The sequence below is a fragment of the Cyanistes caeruleus genome, chromosome 5, assembly GCF_971803275.1.
Source record: "Cyanistes caeruleus chromosome 5, bCyaCae1.hap1.1, whole genome shotgun sequence".
NCBI lineage: Eukaryota > Metazoa > Chordata > Aves > Passeriformes > Paridae > Cyanistes > Cyanistes caeruleus.
The window spans coordinates 22314494-22326928 of NC_141705.1; the positions used below are offsets into that span (position 1 = coordinate 22314494).

Consider the following 12435-nt stretch of genomic DNA (forward strand, 5'->3'; position numbering starts at 1 on the left):
GACTTTACTATAACTGACTTCTGAGCCTATATTATTTACAAAAATCTATTCAGAAACTGTTGTAGATAAGGGGCTTATTTGCCAAGCTACATTTATATCTCAGGGGAGAGAGAGGAACACCGCAGCTCCCAAGTGAACAGCCAACCACAGGCTTTCGCTGAGAGGAGCATTGCACCCAAAACATGAAAAGCAGCCTGCTGTGGCCAGTCCCTTCTAAGAAATGTTTGTACAAGTTACGTGTGTCACAGTAAACCAGCTTAGCACAGTAGTTAAATTGGTTGAATATTAATTACACAAAGTGTTTTTGTAGGGTGGAAGGTACAATGCACACTGAAATTACTCTGTGACCAAAATGACAGCACCCATTGAATGAGAGCGAGCCTTCCTGAACTCCTTTCCTAAAGAAAGGAATACAAATGAGGCACTTGCTGTCAAGCACTCTAGTAGCTCAGATATTTTTTATGCCCACAATTTTAGTCCATAAATTTCTACTGCTCTAATTATTACCTATTTTTTTTTTCCTGATGAAACAAACCAACCAGTTTTCTTGCTTTGTCACATTAATAAAGAACCAAGTATAGAGTTGTTTCACAGTGAAGACACAAATCAAGTACTTCCTGCTCATAACCAAAAGAAGAGAGAAGTTCTTGGAAAATTAGATAATTGGAAACCTAAGAGAGAATTTTCCTCTACAATTCTGGGGAAAGCCAAGCAAATATAAAAATCAAAACACTATCAGAAGTTAAGAATAGTTTTTTGTTGCAGTAGTGTCACAGCGCAGATGGTCTGGACTGGACAGGGTGGGTCTAGACATAACACGGATCTGGTCTATAGCCATAACACAAATCTAATTTAGCTAGCCTAATTCCTGCCTGAACCACTGCACACCACTGGCCAGGACACTGGGCAGGGAGAGAAGTATCAGCCAGTGACTGTCTAGCCTGGGAAATCTGAACTGAGTATTTGAGTGAGTTCAGAAAAATAAACGAGGCTGTCTGCCTCATGAGCACCTGGAGCATGAGTCCTGGATCTTTGTCTCCCCACCTACGATCCTCACATCACTGTTTTTCTTTACCCCAAAGCTAAACAAGCATTGATCAAAAGGCAATCCAGATCTTCCAGTTTCCAGATCTCAGGGAATTTGTACCACATTTAAAACTAATACTGAAAATAAACCCGATGATTTTTGCACAGCTCTGGGAAGGTGGGAAGATAGAGCAAGTGAAGGGAATCGTGACTTCCTTCCTTGGAAAGCCTGTTTAAAAGTGGTTCACTATGCAAGGCAAACATCTGCGAGTGTTGAGGCCCTTCTCTAACCACACTACTGTTTGCACCCGACCTCAAGTATTTGCTCTCAAGAAGTATTTGCTCTCAGACTTTGCTGAATGAAAGCTAAGGAAAGCCTTTCTTCACATCCTTCAGGAAGGGATGGTCTTTTGCTGTGTTTGCACTGTATCCAGTTAAACACGGCCTCAGCATTGTCTACGTCTTTCACTGATACTGTCTCACAAAGGACAGGGGTGGGGTTAACACTCAGCCCACTGAAACATGATGAAATGTAATCAGGACATAAATATTTGTTTGAAATTTATAATTTCTCCTTCAGACTCTGTCTTTCTGAGGATTATATATGATCACCTGTCAGCAAACTATGCCCAAGCTTTCCACACAACAGTCATGGTGGGGAGGGCATGGCTAACCAGAGCAGGTGGCCAAATCCCACCACTCCTTAACCAGAAGCACCTCATTTAGCACCTGATCATGCTGGAGATCCAATGTCAAAACTTCATGCCTGAGCAATGATGCATGAAAATTGTTGGTTTTTGCTGACCTACGGAAGAGTGCTGGCAAGCAGGATGTATTGTTAAGGAGAATAGGTATAAAACATACTGTAGTTGTACTTATTGAAAGTTTGATATCAAAATAGACAAAATAAATGAGTTACTGTAGAAAGGTCAAAAGGAATTGTTGGAAAGGGGAAAAAAGAAGGCAGCAATTTTCCTGTGAGTTGTTCTCTGGGTCACTTTCACTTAGACATACAGAGGAACATTAAAATTTTATTAAGAACAGAATATGTTGTGTGGAGACCAAACATTTAATCATTTAAAGCAGGAGGCAGGGGGGAAAAAAGGCCCAAGTTGATTTTTTTTCTGTGTGACTTTTTTTCTGTCTGCCATTTTTATGCAAGTTTACTTAACTCCCTTTTTTTTTCACTTTTATCACTGATGTTTGCTGCAAAGGCACAGATACTTTCTGGTTAGAAAAATATTTCTGGTTGAATATTCTATTACTAATTCACACAAGTTACTTTTCCATTTAGGATGACAAGACTTCTCCTTGAGGCTTACTTTTTTCAGCCAGCTTGACCTAGCTCAACTTTGCATCAATTCTAGCTTTTTAATACAGTTATGTTTTTCTATTAAAGAGCAGTTAGTTGTATGATATGATGTAAACAAGGTCCAATGCCTTGCTATTGCAGGCAATCTGCTTTTCTGAAGGAGCTGAATGACAAGCACAAGTGTACCCCATGTCAAGAATAATGCACACCCAATGACTGAAAATCCTTTCAGCATGAAGTCCACCCTGAGAACTCTTCTCACTGATTCCAGTGGGAATAGTATCAATTCAGTGTGAGGACACTGCCAACAGGGGACAGGAGAAAATAAATAGCCTGATGCAAGTGGTGCCCAGCATAGTGCTGCCAGCAGAAACAGCATGGTAGCAGTACAGGTTGTCTTGTGCTAGACAGAAATTCTTCAGACCATAACAAAACAGATTATTTCACATCTGCCCAATCTGCCATGCTCGGAGCAGGTGCATCTGGATGTTAAGGCACTTTTCCAGGCAGGTTAGTATTGATGTCCTCTTATACTCTGATGCAGAGTATCTGACAGCAGCTTTCAGGCAGGAGAGGTATGGAGTGACTCAAATGAGCCATGTGGAGCCACATGTCCACAGTCCTGAGGGCCCACCAGATTGCAGCTCTGTTCCTCCCCTGACTACCTAACCTCCCCACTAAATTTATTGCAATGACTGTATGTGTTGACTGGACTGTATTTCCTACACTGACTTCCCCCTCCAACCCACAGCCACTTTGAAACCCTGTTTTATCAGCAGCAGATTTGGGAGTGCCCAGTTTTATATACCTTATTAAGCACCTGAGCTCTGTGCAACAGCCTAGGATGCAGAAGCACCAGCTATACTCTGGCACAGCCACCCAGCAATTTCCTCCTCTCCGTTCTGAGCTGTGTGCTCCGTCCCACAGCTGAGCTGGGGCAGAACCCCCCCGAACAGGACCCAGCCCCACCGTGCTGGGGCAGCTCCCAGTCCTGGGTCTGCAGTCTGCAGCCAGCCCAGGCTCCCTTGCCAGCTGCTCCACTTGCCCAGCCAGTGAATCCATGCTGTCCTACTGCAGCACAGGCAGATTATTACTCCCGAAAAAAGTGTTTTTCACTCTTCCTCTCTTATGGCAAGCAAGCTGGATAGCAATCTCATTGACATGACTTTAACACTACACATTTCCATGGAGCTATTTCTCTCATCTACTTCTGATCTACTCATAGTAAAAGAAGCCTAAGTCTCAGGCTAATTCATGCTTTTGAAGTAAATTGGCAGTCTTGTTCACTTACAGCTCAGTGGAAAAACACGCAGCTACTGTCAGCTGTCAGGAACCTGAATCAAGCTTTGTTAAGGCCTCCTCTGTCTCTATTTCTGGTTTGGGTGTGGCATGGAAAAAACAATATTTACCATCTCAGTAGCTGTGCCCTTTGTGTATTTGTTTTTATATTCCCTTTCCCCATGTGAATTTAGCAGATGTTGCATGGCTGAATTTTGTTGTCAGAGTACGTGCATGTCTCCACTGAACATTGGTAGTGAATAAGCAATGTCTGCACAGAAAAGATAATACAGATTCAGCTGCCAGGCACCATTTCAGGGGCAAATGTAGATAAAGGGATAAACACCAAGAATACAATAAGATTTAATTTTCAGTGTAAATTAAATAAAAACTACAGCCATCAGCCCTGAATGGAAGGCTACCAGGGGCCTGAGGAGCCACCACCATGTACCATGTCCAATTTTTGTCCTTATCATCTCTTTTTAAATTAAAATCACTTGGGAGTATTTTCCATTGCTTTGGATGAATGCACACAGATTGCTACAAGGCTAGTTCATATTTACCAATATACATTAAAAACTAATGGTCAGTGCAATTATCCCATTAATAACCTTCTGCAAAAACATTTCTATTCCCTTTTTGTTTATATGGAGTAAAAACATAGGGATTTGCTAGGGTACAGATGATCAAAAAACCTCAAAGACCGTTCAAGAAAACAGAGGATAGCCAAGGGCAAAAAGCTAGATGCTAGGGAAAGGTCAGCTTGTTGTTTCTACATCCAATTACCAGCACCCAGTATCCATCAAAATACAGCCTCAGCTTTCTTTCCTTTCCCTGCCATCCTTCCACAATAAAGCTTTACAGAAGACCACAGAAGCACAGAAATCAGGACTTTCCTCCCAGAGAGTGAAAGAGAAATAGTTTGTCCCAGAGCACATAGCTACCCAGATTTTCCTCGTGGGGGAAAGCCAGATTTGAGAAGCAATGAGGTAAATCAGCCCCCATCTCTGGGTAGGAGGCAGAATTTGAATCCAAGTCTCCAAATGCCCTAAGAGCCAAATCTGCCTCTAGAGACTAACACTCTTTAAAAATCCAACCCAGTGACTTTCTCATCACAGGGAAATATGTCAGACTGACCAATAAATAAAGTTCCAACACAAGCAGCAGATATTTGCTTTATGACAGTGTGACCTGAGACACACCATTTCTAGTCCCTGGAACAAGGAGTTCTGCTGGAAATGTCAGCCTGGTGTTAGCATACAGCATTACAGCATCACCAACAAATCCACACTCCAGCAAATTAGACCTGATAGTGCAACCTTCATTGATAATTTTGATGAATATACACCATTCTTTTGCACAGGACTAAAGAAAGAAAAAAAAAATTACTAAGCTGTCTTGATGCCAGACAAACTAAGTCTTTTAAGGCAATGAATCCTTTCCTATAGTTTTTAAGTATTGTTCTACTGAGAAACTAAAAAAGGTTGCAAATGCAATCAAGATCAGCAATTCAATAATACTACAGAAATGTAGCTGTATTTCACTGCTATCTCACCATTATCACATTTTAGCAACATTTGACCTTTTTGACGCAGTGGTCAATACTTTGGATCTACCTTCTTCTGAGAAATAGTTATTGTATTTGTAACGTAAAAGCTCTTTGCTCTTGTTCATGAAATTGTGTCTAATCATTCCCTTACCCACCCATCATCACTCAATGTCTGTGAAGGAAATTGGTTTAAAATAACCAAATAAAAAAGTTCACCTGCACTCTAAAGAGCTCTAGATTAAATTATCTCTATGCTTTACACTTTAATCTAAGTGCTGTATTTAAAAGAAAGAAAAACCCTTTGAATCAAAAAGAACTCATGTAAGAGAAAAAGTCATAGTACATAAAGAGGCCATTATTAAAGTATTGTATCAGAGTCATTGCCTGAAAACTTTTGAGAATGATTTTTAATTGTTTTGAGTATTTTTCTGTTTTAAAAGGTTTGTGATCTATTTTCACAGTCTTCTGTAACTATGCTTTTCTACTCTCTGCTGACCAATCTTTATGTGAAATGTTCAGGAACAACCAAGTTTAAAACAGTGTCCTGGTATGTTTTCCACACTTGTTATGTAAAAGCAGCATTGTGTAGAAGCATCTTGAACAGTAAAACTGGGGGAAAAGACACACTTCACCATCACCCCCCAAAAAAGGGGTGAAGGAAAAATAATTTCATCAGGTGTTTTAGTATCTTTCAGGCTATATCTGATACGAGAGAAGACACAGATAAAATCTGATAAGGAAGCTGACTGACATGGCTTATATTGTTTTAGAAGGATTCCTAATTTTAGTGCACATATTTGATCCTTCTCAAACACCCCCCATGGGTGCCTAGGTCTAAGCAGTTCTAGATTATAGGCTGCAAGATTGTCTCAGAAATAACTCTCTGAGCCAGGCATATGCCTGCCTTCCCATTCACTGAAATACCTGATTATAAACAGTTGGTTCCCCTAACATGCCAGGCATTTATATGAACTCTGGACCACCAGTACCTGACATAATTAACAATATTATTGTTTTGCTCACAGAATAAACTAAATTTGTTCCCACAACGTGTAAAATTCTTCTGATGAGAAAAGCATCTTCTCCAGGTGCCACAATGAAAGCCATATTACTTATCTGGATTTCATGTTATGATCCAATTAAAAAGCAACAAGAATAAGGAATAATGATGAAAGTGATAATTTTTTTTATCACTGGTTTCATGCAGGACAACTTGGTGAGGTTTGTTTTTTTTAAATGAGCAAAATCAAATTTTTCTTTCAAACCTGACTCTTCTGCACCAAGTACACTGTTCTACAGGTTTTATTTTGACTTCTCAAAATCCATTCTTCTGTGTATGCCTTAGCCTAAACATTGTTCCCCATGCATAGCTGTCTGATTCTCAGACCTTCTAGGAGCTATGAATTTGGGCAGGTGGCCAAGCTGTTAATTCATCATCTTCTGTTTCAGTCTTGCCAGGAAAACATAGGTTTTGTCTGAACAATGAATTTATAGCATGTGCTTTGTGGGTCATACCTACTCCTTTGTGTAGGGCTCACTTTGAGCTAGCAGTAACAAACCAAGGGTGCAACTCTGCAAACTCAAGCTAAATTTATAAACAGGGTTTCAGTATATTTTCCTTCTGTTTGCATTCCAATTTGAAAATCCAGTTATAACTTGAAATCCAACAGCCACAAAAAATACAATTTTTTCCTCTATCCTCTAGTCATCTTTTCTTTGAAATAGTGAAACCAACATTGTCTCTTTTTCTCTGTGGGTTCTATTTGCCCCTCAAGAAGTTAAAGTTTCATCTTTCCCCCACAATGTTGATTCCTTAGCTTGTTAAGCTGCCAAATATATTAAAATTGCCTTTGTCAAACAACTGTGATGTTTGTAAACCACTGATTCTTATTTTCTGAAATTATTTTCCATTCTCTGTATCATTCTAGCTTGATGCAAAAAAGGCAAATGTGCAAAAGAAAAACGTTTCATAAGGCCAGTATTTGAGATGAGCCCCAGGAGCATGGCTTATTGCAATCCTGAGGTTTGCACTCCTGTAACAGCTGCACTAAATGAGTATTTGTTAGCATAAACTAAACCTGAGTGAATTTCTAGAGAGTACATTTAGGACAAATAATCCAGCAGTGGTATGCTCTGTGCTTGTATTGTTCAGTATCATGCCATGAAAGAGCCTAGATTTGTATGTTCTGCTCTTGACATGAAATAAAGTTAATCATAGACTGAGATTTCTTTGCTCAGTACAACAGACTTTTTTCTGGCCTGTAAAAGTCTAGTTTATCTCACATTCCTACAGCCTGCAATATTGCTCTGTCCACAGAACACACTGTGCAGTGTTAACACAGTTGAACAGCTTACCTAGATACTGGCACAAATTCTCTAACCCAAGGACTGAGTCCACCAAGTGCCTCCTGTTTTCTAGATTTGGCCTTCTGTTTCCCAGCCTGTACAAGTCTACTGCTACCCTGCAGGATTTGTTCTTTATTCAGATTGTTTTGGTTTTCCTCATCTCCATGACATTCCCAGTAAGGAGCATAATACACTAAAAAAAACCCTTTTGTGCTCCATACAGAGTTTCCTGAGTAAGGTTCTGGAAATGAAAGTTTACTGCAAAAGAAACTACATGAATAAATACACTACTGTTCAGGAAAAGTCATTTTCATTATCCCAAACAAAATGGAAAGGTTAACTCCATCAAGGCCTTCAGATACTGGAGTCCTTCATCCCCAAAACATTCTCTTCACACAGCTTTTGCAGCTTCTTTGACAGAAGGAAAATTAACTTTAAATTGGCAAAGACCCTGTGCACTGTGCCAGGAAAATCCCACACAATTTGAAATTAATCAATAGCACAGAAACCCCCTCCCACCTACCACATGGAGCCCAGTCTCCAAAAATCTGCAGCCTCTTTCTAGGGTGGTATTTGAAATCAGCATGTTTGCAGAACCATCTTCACCCTCCTCCCATGCCACCTTCCCACACAGAGAGATCTTTTGGTACTTTCCACCCATGGGAAAAATAACACACCTATGTGGAAAACAAAGGCTAGAAATGCCTGATTTGAGAAAAATCTCCTTACTGAGCCAATTCACTTTTCTCAGACTGCGAAACAATGTATTTCTAGTCCAGCAAAATACAGCACAAATGTGATTTACCCTTCATGTCAATAAACCTTCTTGAAAGACCTGGTAAGAAATGCTTGCCTGAAACAGAGCCTGAGCTCTTTCTACTTTTTCCAAGCACTTCCTTTGCTTTCCTAGAGGCCTGAAGATCTCCTTATGGAAGCAAGATTGCAATTGATTACCACAAAGCTTTCCATGAATGGCCTTTTTGAAGCACCCAGCTGAGACACCTGGAAGACTCCAAGGTGTTTGTTACTCCCAGTGTACAATTACCCAGCTCCTGTTATACTTCAGGGTTTTGCCCCCTCCCTCCCTCCCTGCAGGATTTCCCCATGCAAGGAGGCTACAGGTGCCCTGTCTCTGAGCTACCATCAGGGGTTTGGAGCATTTCCTTGTTGGTGCTGCAGCAGCACCTACAAGCAGCACAAGGGATAAAGGCCTTGCTACTTTGGCTGTCCCAGAGACACCTAGTAACACACACCCTATTTAAACATTTATACATTACCTAGACTGGTCCAGACTGGATCCAGGCTTCCGGCACATCCTTATTTTAGGGAGAATAAGGAGGCACAACCCAATCCCATCTTGCTTATTATTAAATACATTATCCCTGAGAAATAAATGCTCTTAGTTTTAATCCCTTTGGGTTTAAGAGGCACATAATTGCAGGTACCTGAAATCCCAAAGAATGGGTGTCATCAGGAGGCTATTGCACAACCTGTGGTGACCACTGCCTCATGTGGCTTTGGCAGCAGTGGGTTCCGGTGTCTGCACTGGGCATGAGGTGGCTCAGAGCTCACCCAGAGCAGCAGGGACTCTCCAAAGTCAAGGAAACACAGGTTTGTGAACTTAAAGTTGCTCTGGATAATGCAGCTGTCAAGCTGCCTTGCTCAGACAGAAGGGATCTACCAGTAGCATGCTGCTGTTAAGCCCAGTAACAGGACTTAAGACAACTAAACAGACTTTGCTAGGCAGTGTCTCATGAACTTAAAAAATTCTAACATCCCATACAGCCAGGCAGGGAATTGTGAATTGTTTTGCCATGGAATGGCACTTGACCACAGCTGGAGCTGGACGAAAGCTGTGTGCCATGGACCACTCCTGCAGTGCACCCACAACTAGAACAACAGCAGGCAGTGGCAGCAGAGCCAGACTGCTGGGAGTTAGTCAGGCCTGTTAATCACAAAGCTGTCCTCCCCAATCATTGCTCCACCCAAAACACACAGCTAATTTTCCTCATATTAATGTTTGCCACCTGTTTCCTTCTTCTTAGGCTTTGCCTATGGAGACATCATTTCCCAAATTTCCACACTTTTTTCCCATTTGAAAAACTTTCTACTATCTGAAAAGGTAATAAATGAAACAAAAAAACAACCAAAAAACAAACAACAGATCTTTCAATATAGCTTGAACTAGCCAAGCTTTGTTCCTTTTGTACAGCATCACATGCAGAGTGTTCCTTTACAGAGGTAACACCAGTGAAGGGTTTTCTGTCTCCTCTCCCAGTTCAGGCTTTAGCAGTGCTGGTGTTTTGACACAGCAAGTGTTAAACAGCACAAGTTGTGTTAACAGACAAATGCAAGTATTGCAAATTAAGCCACAGGCTTGTTTTGAAAACTCCCATGTTGGCTACTAAATACCACCTGAATAAGGAACTGACCAACACAACTTTTGTTACAGGAAGAAAGGAGGAAATCAGCAGAGAGCTGTCTCTGTCTCACCTCTGGGGAAAACCACTTCTCCCTACTGCCATGGGCCACTTCAGTGCTGCACTCAGAGCCAGGGGGACACCTTAGAGACACCCTCAGCTCCAGCTGTCTTAGGGCAATGCAATGGTTTTTGCAGGTCTCAAGACGTCTGACCACAGGCTCTCAACTTATGAACTTAGGTTAAACTCTAGCCACAGCAGACTCGTGGTTTTTTCAGCACTTTTGTTCATTGTGAAGCTTTAAATTAACTTTTTCCCTTTAAATGCATACAGCAGAAGGAATAGATGAGAAGAGGGCTGAGTCTTAGCAGCAGTTCAGCATCACAGAAACATAATTATGACAGGAAACTTCACAGCAAGTCACTCATTAAGTCACTTTTGAAAGAACATTTTGCTACAGAGAAAATAAAAACATACAGCTTGATACAATTAAAGGATTTCAGGAGGTAATATGCCAGATAGCACAGTGTGAAAAGGCCTTCTTCCCTGTAAAGGTCAAAAGTATTTTATTCCTTCAGACCCCTTCCTCACCTCAACACAATGAGATGCGTAGACTGAAACTTGATCAGATAGCAGAAGGCTTAGGAGAGCACTGACTACATTTTTATGCAGATTTGCCTGTCTGTCCTAGCTGAAATGAATTCTGATATCTTTTTGACATGAACAAGGCAGGATTTGATAGGCAGACTCCAGCAGCTTTCTGGGTCTCCATTAGAAACTCAACCACTTTCCCTGTCTCTTCACCATCTCATCTTTCCAGCACTGATCCAAGCTGGGATGGAAGCCCAGTTCTCCGGATATCAAACTGTGAAGGAGTACAAAAACTCTGCTCTGTTATTTTTTCCAGGGGCCCAAGAACCTCAAGGCTCTCTTAAATAGGTAAGGACCATCACAAGGATCGTGTTATAAAGGGGAAATACTCTTGACACAAAGAATTTTAAAAAGAAACCACAAGAAAATTGCCTTTTCTCAACCAGAACAAAGCTACATCTTTGTTGCTTCTGTAAATCAGACTTACCTTTCCTTACTCATCCTTATTAACACATGCCATTTGAAAAAAATATATACAATAAATAGGAATGCCTCCAGATGTCAAAATCTGGGCAGTGTATACAGCAAATCACTACAACGAAAGATATAGAACACTGCAAGGGACAGCACAGACCCTTACAGGCTCCAATCCCTGGTCCACACAAGCATCGCTGTCAGAGGAAACTGTGAAAGAGTTTAAACAGCTGAGAGGAAAAAGAAGTTCTTACTGGAGGTATTGTTTATTCTTAGTTCCATAAATCACTTAAGCCCTCAGTTAAACGTGATTTGTAAAAGAGAAGTCCTGCATCATTATTTGCTTTGGGATGCATAATTGAATTCCAGGATTTTAACTGATTTTAACATTAAAAAATAGGTTTTGTCAAAGCTGAGGGAACATCCATTGAAAGAATGAAATCATATGACTGAAAGACTGGTACCAGACATCTGTAACTGCATTGCAGAAAAAGGATGTCTTTGCTAGATTTATCTATCCTCAGTGACTTCAAAATTTTGATAAAGCTCATTCAAGATGTGATACATATCATTTTTGAATGTAAAATAAAAAAAAAAATATTGAGTAACAACTTTTAATTAATAATAATTTTTGCGTTGTATTTTCTGCTTCAAATCTCTGGACTACATACAAATCACATCAGTTACTAAGTTAAAACTACAACAGAGAAATAAATACCTGAATTTCAGACCTTCTTTAAATATGAAGTGAACAAAAACTGAAAAGAGGGAGGATGTCTTTCACCTTTAAAACTATCCCTTTGGTTTCAATCCTGCATATGCATATTGCAAGTAAATGCCAACACCTGCCAAGGGAGGCAGTCCCACACCAGCACATGGCAGGGGTCTCTTGGCAAGGGAAATGTGGCAACCCAGCCTGTATTAAATGCCACAGCAGCATTGCTTCGGCTGCAAAACCATTGCCAAAGCACCTTGTGGAAAGACCAATGTGTACCACTCACTGCTCTAAAAAAAAAAAAGGATGGTGTTGCACTAGCATAGTTAAACTGAAGCAATTCTGTACAAAAGAATGATGCACTGATTTAAATCTGGATTATTTATTAGTTTAGTTTTGCTTCACAGCAGTACCATTTCTATGGCCAAATTAAGCTTCAGGCTTAAACAGTTGCTTGGATTATCTGTATCATAGGATTAGAGATTTTAAATTAAGGAATGGGTTGCAAGAAAAAGTAATTTCATGTTTTGAAAATAACTTTCATTTATTTCAAAGGCTTGGAACCTAGAACCATCACTCCATAATCTTATTCGAATTTTGATGTTGTCAATGCATTTTAAATCAGCATTAAATTAGGTAAAATAAAGAATGCAGAAGCTGCTGAAGAAAGCCCAGTAAGAATTTCTATTTCTAGATAAAGCTGCTTTAAATGCATAACCAATTC

At 40.3% G+C, this 12435-nt stretch overlaps 2 protein-coding genes across 5 annotated transcripts in view; one reads left to right on the plus strand and one right to left on the minus strand.

The window, feature by feature from the left end:
• Positions 1 to 12435, minus strand: part of RELL1 (RELT like 1) — an 88802-nt gene that overhangs the window by 18379 nt on the left and 57988 nt on the right. The gene's annotated exons all lie outside the window — the stretch shown is intronic.
• Positions 1 to 12435, plus strand: part of PGCKA1 (PDCD10 and GCKIII kinases associated 1) — a 40855-nt gene that overhangs the window by 1552 nt on the left and 26868 nt on the right. Inside the window, exon 2 of one of the 2 annotated variants that reach the window (XM_023925384.2) lies at positions 10839 to 10870. The exons of the other annotated variant lie outside the window; for it this stretch is intronic. The gene's annotated coding sequence lies outside the window, so the exon portion shown is untranslated. The remainder of the gene's footprint in view (positions 1 to 10838; positions 10871 to 12435) is intronic. 2 annotated transcript variants of the gene reach the window in all.